Source organism: Dermacentor silvarum, chromosome 9 (assembly GCF_013339745.2).
Source record: "Dermacentor silvarum isolate Dsil-2018 chromosome 9, BIME_Dsil_1.4, whole genome shotgun sequence".
Taxonomy (NCBI): domain Eukaryota; kingdom Metazoa; phylum Arthropoda; class Arachnida; order Ixodida; family Ixodidae; genus Dermacentor; species Dermacentor silvarum.
This window is the reverse complement of record NC_051162.1, coordinates 129,413,026-129,424,897: the sequence shown is the minus strand read 5'-3', so window position 1 is coordinate 129,424,897 and position 11,872 is coordinate 129,413,026.

Here is an 11,872-nt window from a genome sequence, read left to right as displayed (position 1 = left end):
GTGTCGGAAGAATTCGAGCTCGGACAGCGGGGAACCCCTCAGGGGTCCGTCCTCTCGCCGACGCTCTTCAACCTAGTGATGATCGGGCTCTCAGAACAGCTCTCGAATATCGACGGGCTAAACCACACCATCTATGCGGACGACATAACCATCTGGTGCTCCGCGGGGTCGGATGGCTTCATCGAATCCGGCCTGCAGGAGGCCATCGAAACTACCGAGTCCTACCTCGAACACACCGGTCTCAAGTGCTCTCCCACCAAGTCGGAGCTGTTGCTATACTTGCCCAAACGCCGTGGCGCCAAGCCCAAAGGGTGGAAACCTCCGGCCGAACGCAACATCACACTCCACATAAGAGACGGTCGTACAGTTCCCAGGGTGGACCCCATCAGGGTCCTGGGTGTGATCATCGAGTCCCGTGGAACCAACACTCTAACGGTGCAGAAACTCATGACTAAGACTGACAATGCCATACGACTCGTACGTAGAGTGGCTAACCGCACCACGGCCTGAAAGAAGACAACCTATACTGCGTCTTGTACACGCATTTGTTCTCTGCCACTTTACCTATGTCGCCGCCATACACAACTGGCTACGCGCGGAGCGTGACAATCTCAACGCACTTATTCGAAAGGTTGTGAAACGAACCCTCGGCCTCCCTATCACCACTGCCACGTATAAACTCCTCGAGCTGGGCGTGCATAACCCGCTAGATGAGATCGCCGAGGCTCAGGAGCGAACGCAGGATGATCCGACTCACGACCACCAAGGCGGGCTGCCACATTCTGCGCTAGCTCCGCTTGTTCTCCTCGATGACCAGGGATCCCCCAGATTTGACGCCGGTCCCCCACGAGATCCGAGACCTCATCACGATCGCTCCCATTCCGCGAAATATGCATCCCGACCTGAACAGAGGCAGGCGCCTTGCGCGAGCGACCGCCCTTCTCAGGCACATAGACATGAAAACGGACGATGTCTCGTTCGTGGACGCCGCTGCCTATCGCAAGAACCGAGCCTTCGCCGCGGTCGCGGTCTCATCCTTGCAGCGGATCCTCAACTCCGCCACGATCCTCACTCACGAGCCCGAAGTAACGGAGCAAGTAGCCATAGCCCTAGCTATGCTCGACAGCAAACGGGCAGTCATCTACAGCGACTCTAGAAAAGCCATCAAAGCCTTCGAACGCGGCGTTGTCTCGGACCAGGCGTTACGCATCCTCCGCAGCGCGGATCAGAGTACCCTCAAACATCACACCGTCATCTGGTTCCCCGCCCATCTCGGCCGTGTGCCGGGTGCCCCGCCAAACCTCAACAAGATCGCCCACGACGCAGCGCGTGCGCTTACTGACCGCGCCGTCCCAGGGCAACCCCACCTCGCTGAGATAGAGACCAACCGGGATGCACCCATTACGTACAACGAAATTGCAAAACACTTCTACCTTGGACGCCGCATCTTTCCGCCCCCGGCCACACCCCAAACTTAAAAGGCCGCAGGCGCTAACCCTACGCTTATTACAAACAGGCACGTACCCAAACACCGCCAAACTCCACGTTCTCTATCCTGACGCGTACCCCAGCGACATGTGCCCCTCGTGCGGATACACGGCGACACTCGCACACGTGCTCTGGGAGTGTAGAAGCGCTCATCCCGACTCTACCTCGGACAAGTGGGAGAAGTCCCTCAGAAGCTCGCTTCTCGCCGACCAGCAATGGGCTCTCCAGCAGGCCCACGAAGCGGCTGCCAGGTATTCCCTGTCGGTTCCTACGTGGGAGACGCCTGCTACGCGCTAAGCGCGTCCTGCAGGACCTCAATAAAGTTTTTCCAGCCCAGTCCAGTTCAGGGAGCACGGTGCAGAACGCGCGTTTGCTCTCCGCCGTGCGTTCGCTCCCCGTGAAAGCGCGCGTCCCTCGCGCGCTTTCACTCGCACATACAGCATACAGCGCGCGGGGACGATTTCATCGCCGTTGACGTCATACGGAACCTCACGGCGATGGCGACGGCAACGGCGACTGCGACACCGACGGCAGAAATCCGCTTTGGAGTGTCCATATAATGGCTATCGCAATAAAAGTGCAGCGGGACTACTTGCGCTGCACTTATACGTGTGCGCACCGCGACTAGTCGCATGGCCTAAAGGGGCGGCACGCGTGACCTCAGAGCAAGTACTCGCGTCTGTCGTCTGCTACAGTTCGGGCGGCGTATAGACTCTTTTCACGGTGATCCCGTGGGCGCTGCCATGTTTGATTACATGTGCTGACGCAGTCCATTGCTTGCCTCGACTGCCTCGACTGCCTCCGTTGCCTCCGTGTTTACAATGGATGTGTATGACGCCGGTGCCGCTTAGCAAACCTGTGTTTCGGGACATATCGTAGACGGTGACTGGGATGGACGACACGGAGCTTTGGTCACAGCTTCAGAGAAAATGAAGAAACGCTTTCGGAGCTGATTAAGCTACGTCCAAACGGCGCGATCAGCGTATATGGTGCTAGCTCTAAAAGCGGGGCTAAATATGTATTTCAAGCTATCCAAACTTTCTGCTAATGAAATGAATCAGGATAAGCATGTTTTTCTCTTCGTTGTTTATTTGGAAAATATTTTCAAGCAGCGACTTCTCACGTTTCTGGCTCACTAAAGTTCCTCGGTGCGGTCACTATCTGATTATTTTATGCCTAATCGCTCACGGGTGTGCTCAGTTCCGTTAGATTTGTTCTTGCTGCGCACAAGACTTCAAACGTAGCTTATTTGTACATTGTAATACCTTGTAGCAAAGATCGCTAGTAACTCGCTTACTCTTGTGAACCGTCACGAAACATTCAGCTTCTACCATTCGTGGGCTATTGGTGTAGTAACGTCATTTATTTTGTGTATCTAGTGCGCATATATTCAAGTGTGCGCCCATTCACTTATCGACACGTTGGCGAAAGAGTGGGCGTAAGTTTCCGTGCCAGTTGGGATAGATGTGTGCAGATACTGTGCGCGAAACAACTATGACAGGAAACGGCGATACTCCCTTTAGCATTGTTTCACGAGCGGTACTCACCCTTGCCTACGTACCGGGGCTGTAAGCCCTTTCTTTGAAGGTTAGTGATACAGCGCTGGCGGATGAACAAATTTTAGTGTCCTCGAGGAAAGCCGTACATCTCGAAGTGCCGGAAACACGTACGGACAGCAGCGGTCCGCGAACTTGGCCACACAAATTCGTTACATTCCTTCCCATATGCCAGTCATTATTCACACGACTTCAATCCACATGATTCAATCCAGCATGATTGGAGCACAGTGCGTTAGCGAAAACTAAGTTGCATTTCCGGCAGCTGATCGCATAGAAGCAAGGTAAAAGCAGTAATGGTTTCGTATTCGTGCGTGGTCGCTGAAGCGACGTACGGCGCGCCGCCGAAAGCGCCATCTAGTTTTAACACGAAGGTGTTTTTATCCCGGGTTTCACGACTGATTTACGGCAACGGATGTAACGGATGTGATAGTCGCCATGTAGGAGCGGGGGAGAAGCGAAGCACTGCATTGCGACGCTAACGAGTGCCGACAGGGAGCGCTTCGGTAGTAACAGCACAGCGGAGGGTCCAACGCGGTGTAGCCATAGAATAAATAACCAAGTATAGCATCGAGAATAGTTTCATACAATAATTATACAATGAATAATCATACAATTAAAAACATTATTAATATTTTCCGACGTCAGGATTCGAACACAGGAACTCTGGAAGAGAAGCCCGATGTTGAAACCATCACTCCATGGACGAACGCCTCGACACGCGACATAAAATGCCCTTATGAATTTATCACGGGCAAGCCAGTGCATTGAGCCGCTTGGCGCATTTCGATTTGGCCACCTCGCCAAGCTGAACCGTTGTAATTAGTGGCGATTGTACGTGTTCGCAGCGTGTTCTGCACTTCAAAAAGTATACATTGCTCGGAAATTTACGGCAATGAAGGCATATGAAGCGCAATAAACAAAATTACAAGAACGTCTAAATCCACAATCACGAAGATCAGACAAATCCGCGTACTTCTGTGTCCTCGTGTGGGCAGTTAGCGTCGGTTTAGCCTGTGGCGCCTCGTCGCCTACGGATTGCGGCTTCAACACAAATAAAAGTTAAAATGTATCACGCGCTATTTAAATCACACATAAACTGCTGCAGTTTGGTTTGGCTTACTACGACTACGAGTAACATAAATAGAATACTAGCTGCTTTTACAGAAGAAAGCTGTCCGTCGCATTGCCAACATTGGTTATTTATCTCCGACCTCCACATACTTTCGCACTCACAGAATAATTAAAATCCAAGATTTGTATGAGTTTCGCATCCTGCGTTCATTTTACATTTGCTTTTCTGCGTTGAAACACTTCGTTGAGATTACTGCATTTCTGCAGCGTGTAAGAATCATGATATCAATGCTCGAAACGTGGGAGATTGGCTTATAGTCAGTTTTCGTACCGATTATAAACACCAGTCTTTGAAACATAGCCTTCCATCTATTCTAAATAAACATAATGACTTAGACAAACCCACAGTAAATATATTACGCGAAATATTTCTGAATTACTCATTTATTTATTCATTCAATCATCTATCAAAACACGGTCTTCGTTTGTAATGGACTGTGCTTGACAAAACAGGTTACTCTGGCTCCTGAAGCCTTATGTATTATTGTTTCATTCTTGTCACTTGCTATCGATATATAACTGATGTTATTTTATCCTGTTGCGGTTTGTTCTTGTATTAGTGGTGTTATCATTTCTTTCTGTTAGTAAAATTAGAGTGTTGTATACGTATTACTGCAGAATTGTGCTTTGTTAGTTTCTTGAATTAATATTTATTTTGCATTGTAACACAAATGCATTGTTTTCTTTTTTTCGGTTCTACAAATAAGAGTACAGGTTCTCAATGTATAGTAATTTCTACTATCTGCGTAAATAACTTGTTTATTTTCATGTGTGATACTTTTAAACATCTGTTATCTGTCTGCCTGTCACTTGTTGCCATGTATGTATGGTCTCCTGGGCCTCGTCAAGCTATATTCTTGCAGCTTTTAGCCCAGGAGTCCAACCAGAATATTTTCTGGTAAAATAAAGAGAATTGAATTGAATCGAACGTGCATCAGCAGTGCATCGCCTACTGCTTCGCTTGCGATGGCACCACCTAAGACAACTGCTGCGCTAAAAGGCGCAGTAAGGCAACGAGGTCGCCGGGCGAATCTCGCTTTGCTCCGGCGAGAGACACGCCAGCGTGTAGCAGAATGCCTTCGCGCGTTCGCGGCGCACGTTGCGAACTATGCCACTGGCATTCCTGCAGCTGTGCGCGTCGCAGCTCGACTGGCTGCCGTAGCCAGTACGGAGCCGGACCAGAACGCTCGCACCTTCGCCGAAGCCACTCGCCAATAGGACGCCGCGCGCCAAGCAAACCTGCAACACGGTCGCTGGCCCGCAAATTGTGCGCCTCTCGCTTCAGCGGGCCGTGAGTTCATGAAGCATACATGCAACAGCTTCTGTGAAGACACGTTTCACTATCGTGTTCTACCGATTCCTATGAAAGAGGGACCAACCATAACTTTCTTTAGATGCGAAGCACCTTATTCTCGGGGCTATGTCACTCCTTCCCTCCCTACCTCCGCCGTGCGGCGTCCACTTCCGGTTCCACTTCCGGTTGCACTTCTACTTTCGGTTTCGCTTACGGCTTCCGGAGAACGCTTCCAGCGTTTTGCCCGAATGATCCCCAGGTGCTTCGCCCACTCATCATCATTGACTTCGTCCTCTCATTCTCCTCCCGCAACACCGCGATGAGTGCCACGGGACAGCGCCAGCGTCAACGCCAGTGTCAGCGCCGCGGAGAAAAGGGCTCGAGCCGCTGCCACGAAACGGCAGTGGCGACAGGCCGATCTGAAAACTAATGGGAACTTGAGTCGGACCCCATGGCTGCTTCGCATACTACTCAGGGTTCCCCTACGGGAAGATGATGTAATTTTTTTCTAGAACAAAGTGCTCCGCGAAAAGGGTCAATACGTATACGCTTGCGTGCCGCAGTGCTTTCGTTTTTTCGCTCTAGTTTTGTATGCTAGTACGTTTCTGATGGTGCTTTCGAAAAAGAAAGTTTCCGTTGTTTTCGTGTGTATAAAATATTTATAAAAAACGGCTCAACAATCAATTTCGTAAAGGCAGCGTTTATAGTGCCGGCCGACAGAGCTCGGTCCAGAAATTTGCGAACATTTATTGCGCGGTTTTTAGGCACTGGTGTGGTAGTTCAGGGAGATAACCAAAGCATATGCGTGAAAAAATGGGATCGAATATCTGACTAAGAGACCAGAAGACTATTGCTGCGTTGCAACAAGCATGTTACAAAGGCTTGCTACATATACCACTTCTATAACATATAAATTTATTTTAAGCCGTTATAGCTTGCTCCATCCCAACGAGTAGTGCAAGGTAAAACACCCACTTTTCGCACTTGTCGAATGAAACGTGCAGCAACAGCACGAGGACTGAACTAACACTGAAATGTAGATTCTCCTGTCGTCATTTACTCTGTGAATTACTGAACAAAAGCAAGTTGTCTGACGCCAGTTATAAAAGGCAGTAACTAAAGCGAGCCAGCTGAGACTGTAAGTTGTCAGTATACTCGAAGAAAATGGCTAGGATTTACTTCCTTTTTAATGCTACACGTTCAACTCATGTCAGTGATTTAGAGGTACATGTTGGTTCAGAAACAGTTGTGACAGTTTCATTTTGCAAATCTGACACAGCTGCGCGGCCAAACTTTTCATATGCGTCTGAAACCATTCAGTTGAAGCCAACAATATTTTAAAGCCTCTATAATTGTACGGAACACAATTAAATTCACGGAGGTTTTCAAAGTCAAGCACAGGCATAGTATTGTGTTGTTTTCTTTATATACTTCGCGGACTGATGAAGTGAACAGATTAATTTGTACTTAAAAAAGATAATTCAGAACATTGCGCTGCACATCGTACTTTAGCTCTCCCCCTTAAGGCAGCACAAGCTCGGCTCTACTGCCTAAAGTATAACATAGGCACTCCAACAAGAGCTATAAAGGACTGTTTGGTGGTTTCAATTCGAATTTGTATGAACGGATGGGTTTCGTGAGCAGAAGGTACCTCGCTATAACGACGACCGCTAACTGCGGTTTTAAAGAGGTGTGCCGTAACGTCAAATGAAAGTTGCTGGAGTATACGAATCATCCCATCGCCTATTAATGTCTTAGCTCTCGGTCTTGAAAGGAATTAGCTTTAGCACGTGAGCTCCTATGTAAAGTATATGGGAACGAATTAAACGTATTTTTCGCCAACCAATAATTAACCTTCAATGAGGGTCGTTGCATTTAAAAGAAAACGTTGAAATCTAGTAATTGCACCAAGTGAAATTTCAATTGATGCCTGCAAATTTTCTGAGAAAAATACTATAAGATTGTAAAATTTTGAGAAACTCAAGGACGAAGATTACAACTATGTACCTCAGCCATAAGAAAACGATATCACTATTCTCGAAACTGCACCTAATAATACATCTAAAGTGTACGAAGGTGTTGTATTATACATCGTTCTGATATATAGAGCTAACTTGTGAGTAGCACTCTTGCAAGACCCTCGTAAACACTGGAATAATTCAACCAAAGCTGCAAACTCATAACCATTTTTTTTTTGCTTGAGATACTGATACAATTTGCAGAACCACTTGGTGCAAAGTTATAGATTTGTAAACATAATGCTTCTATTTTTTCTAACTTAATAATTTTCGGCAATTTTTGTAAAACATTTGAAGTCTTAAAATAAAATCTGCTTCCTAGAGTTGCTGAAGTTTAACTTTCCCTCTCAAATGCGACACATTTCTAATAACTGCCGCGGTTTTCTCATGATAGTATTTCTGCGTTTTACATATGCATTTTAATAGGGTAATGCCGGACTTCTACCCGAGCTAAAGCTTCATCTTAATCACAAAATGTCTCTTCGGGGTTATTTCTGTCGATGTACATGTGAATTATATACTTTTTAACACACCCAGTCGTACTAGGAGCCCCCCACAATACTTGTTCTGAACGGCTGTTCTGGAAAACGGAGACAGTTGTAACAGTTAACTCGTAAAAAACGTTTAGCGCCTAACTCATCATTTTACGCATCATTATAGTGTCTAAATGTGATTAGAATAATTCGAAAGACCAACAGAAGCTCGATGGATGGTTTGCAGGCAGCACCTTAAATGCGCATTTACGATGTTCACATCAAATGGCAAGGTTGTTCTGCATAAAATGCAGTACGTGTTTGGTGTAACTAAGCCAATGAAGGAAATGGTCACGATTTTAGCAAAATATCGTACATTTTTTTACAGGCCCAAATTTCGGGCGTCCTTTATCAGCAAAATTTATCGACATGCGCAGCACACCTAAGCATTTCAAGAGCAGTACAGACCCCTTTGACTCTACCTAGCTTTCAACATCTATGCCTCAAACCGCACTTCAAGCTCAACAGCAGGAAGCAACCTAAACATCCTTCAATCCTTCAGGAAGCACAGCTCACACGTGCTTAGTTCCTAGCACTCACGAAGCGAGCGAGCGAGCGCACGTGGCAACCGTGTGAACCACAACGAGTGGCGTTCTGACAGTGCCCTCACTCGCGAGAGTGTGGCAATTCAATTTTTCGCCCCTAATGCTGAAACAATATTTGTCTTATCAGATTCTGCGTGCGAAGCGAATAGTGGCGTACAATGTAGAACTTGCGCGAGCGCCAGCGATTAGGCCCAAATGTTCGTTGATTTATATAAGTATAAATAGCCGAGCCGTCTGACCTGTCGATCAGGTATCGACTGATCAAGCTCGCCGCTTTCTTGTGCTCTGAGTGTTGGCTGTTTTTCTGGTCCGAAGTTCGCCCAATAAAATGTTACCTTTTAGAGCGCAGCTCTTAGGAACCCGTTCCTGCGGTGAGCGTCGGCGTCCCTCGTAGCCGAGCGAACAAGCACAGCGAAGGATGAACGACGGTGATAGCGAAGAGAGCGCGAGGCGGAAAGCGGAGGAGGAGGGTATGGCGGAAGGGTGGGAAGAAAACCGTAGTGCCGCGCAAGAAGGGCTTTGCGGCGACGATGGCTACGAGATGGCGCCAGATTAGCGCGCGTCGTCGGTTCACCGATGACGCCACCGATACCATACATGGAAACAAAGCGCCGCATGAGCGCAGGTCTGTCTGCGGCGGCTGCTGTGAATCGCGCCCGCGCGTCACCCACGCGCTGGCTCTCGCGATCTCCCGATTAAGGAGGCAGTCGCTCCGCACTTCGCTTCGTTTGCAACGTGCCGCACGAGACAGGTTGTCCGCGCAGGCCAATATATCGCGAAATGAAAACACGTATAGAGCTGCACTGAAACTTCGCATTAGGGAGTATCGTAATCGTCGGTGAATTTTAAAGACACGCCCTTTGGCAGTGACTCATTCTTGAGCGTCACGACAACGTGACAACGTGTATTTCAAAGAGAGGTTACCGCCTTCAGTGACGCCGGCTACTTCGTTGCAGGACTAACAAAAAACTACCGAGCACGAAAAGAATTGCAAAACACTTATAACAGTCCAACAGCAGAAACGTTCACGAAGTCGCGCACACCATAGAGTTGCATACAACAATCACTAGAGGAAACTGTGGCGCTGGTGTCTACGCGAACTTCCAGCAGGGCAGTTCAGCCGGCATGGGAATGATGGGTAGTACATGGACTTTGCCTAAACTTCGTTCTACTGGATTTCAAAGGCTTCGCGACTTTGCAAAGCAATCATATTTAAGAAAGCACTCCGTTATAAATAATTATAGTAACATTATTACAATTGTCGGACGGCAGGATTCGAACGCAGGACCTCTAGCACAGAAGCCCGATATTGAAACAATTACGCCATGGTCGCAATGGACAAGTTGAACCACTGTAATTAGCAGCGATTATGTGTGCTTTCAGAATCTTATTACCTTAATTCTGCATTAAAAAAAACAATGTTTAAATTGTGTTGAAATTTAGGCCAATTTAGGCCCAGATAAAGTCTAATAAACGAAGCCACAAGAACATCCGAATCCGCAAGCACGAAGATCAGACAAGTACATATATACTACCCATCATGTGATGGCGACTGAATGATCGCAGCGCCAGTGCTCCCTAGCTCAAGTAATTGTAGGAAACCCTATGCCACACACGAGCAAACGAAATGAAGTCAACTGGTGTTGCAATGCGGGCTTATTGATATGGCAATCTCGGAATACTATTGTAGCGCATATGTATATGACGAGGACGCAAGAAGGCACTGTGTCTGTGTCTTTTATGTGCCTTCTTGCGTCCTCGTCCGTATACGCTACCCCAGTATTGCAAGAGTAAACGAAGGTACATAATAAAGTAAGAGGACACGGCTCTGTAAATAAGTGAAACAAATGATTCCAAGAACACGCACATAAGTTAACAGAGTAGTATACGAAACGGCTGACGTATCTGTACGCATAGCCGCGTAACAGATCATATAATGGTCAATGACCTGCCCCTCGAGGTGAAAACCAACTCCAATAGCAACTTGTCTTCACGAAAAAGCGATATGACTCCAACGGCGACAGGTGTCAATGGCCTATAAGTGCTGCACATGTGACAGGGGGGGGGGGGGGAGGGGGGGGGAGTTTGGACAATTCACTGACAGACATCTTCACGGCGGTGTCAAAACTAAACTTCAGCTTCAAGTGACAAACAACATCTGCCCGACATCGTCCCGGAAAAGTATCCGCAAGAAATTGTTGTGCAGCGGGGCTGGGCTCCTTGACGTCAGTCTTCACTCTTTCGCGCCCGTTGACGTAAATGAAATAAGCAGGGGACGAAAGGCGGGACCTTTCTCTCTAGAAGTGTTCAGTTCAGTTGGGTTCGGTTCGTTTGGAACATTGGGGAGAAACTGGGGTTAAATTGTGGGGTTTTACGTTCCGATACTCCACAGTGGATTATGAGGGACGCCGTAGTGAAGTATTCCTGATTATGCGTGGTCCCCTGAGGTTCTTTAATGTGCAGCTAATGCACGGCGCAAGAGGGTTTTTGCATTTCACCCTCATCGGAATGCGGCCAGCCGCCGCGGCTCGAAATCTAACACGCATCCTCGTGCTCAGCCACGAAAAGTCATAGCTACTAAACCAGCACGACCGGCACCAACCAGTGTTCAACAATGCTGAAACCTAAGCGCTCGGTAGCCTGAGACACCAATGTGTGAGGCCGGAAGATTCACTGAAACTGTACTCGCGCGTATAGTCGTGTAAGATGAACCATGTGCTTTGGGGACTTATCGATGTGAAAGCAACAAATGGCCCGTTGAGTGAGAAAGCCGGCGGCGTCTGTAGCAACGAAACGGCACCTAAATTTTCATTGGCTGCGACGCCACGTCACGAGCCGCGCCTCGACGGAGCAGAGCGGGCGAAAGGGAACCACCTGCTGCCGTTATTATGCGCCAGGTGTTGCGTGAGGGGAAAGGGAATCGCCGCGACGGAATGTCACCTTCACACTCGCTCTCGGAAGCTGGCGCGCGGTCCGTATCCCTCAATCCCACTGGGCTTAGCTGCTGCGTGCGCCTGCCGGCCTTGGTAGCCGTTGCTGCTTCCTCGGTCTCTCGTTGCGCAGTACAATAGGCGGCATGTGGCGTTGGCACCGCAGGCTGCTACTGCTTGCTGGCTCGGGTAGCACGTGTCGCTATGGTACATTTGTCGCAACGCAAAACTCATTGTACTGCTAAGCGGCGTTCAGTTGGACATTAGTGCTCTCAAATTCACAACTCATGCTTAGGTGTCACAAAGTGCTTAGCTGTGGTCGGATGTTTCTTTCTCAAATATTGTTATTATGCACGACACGCTCAATATGACGT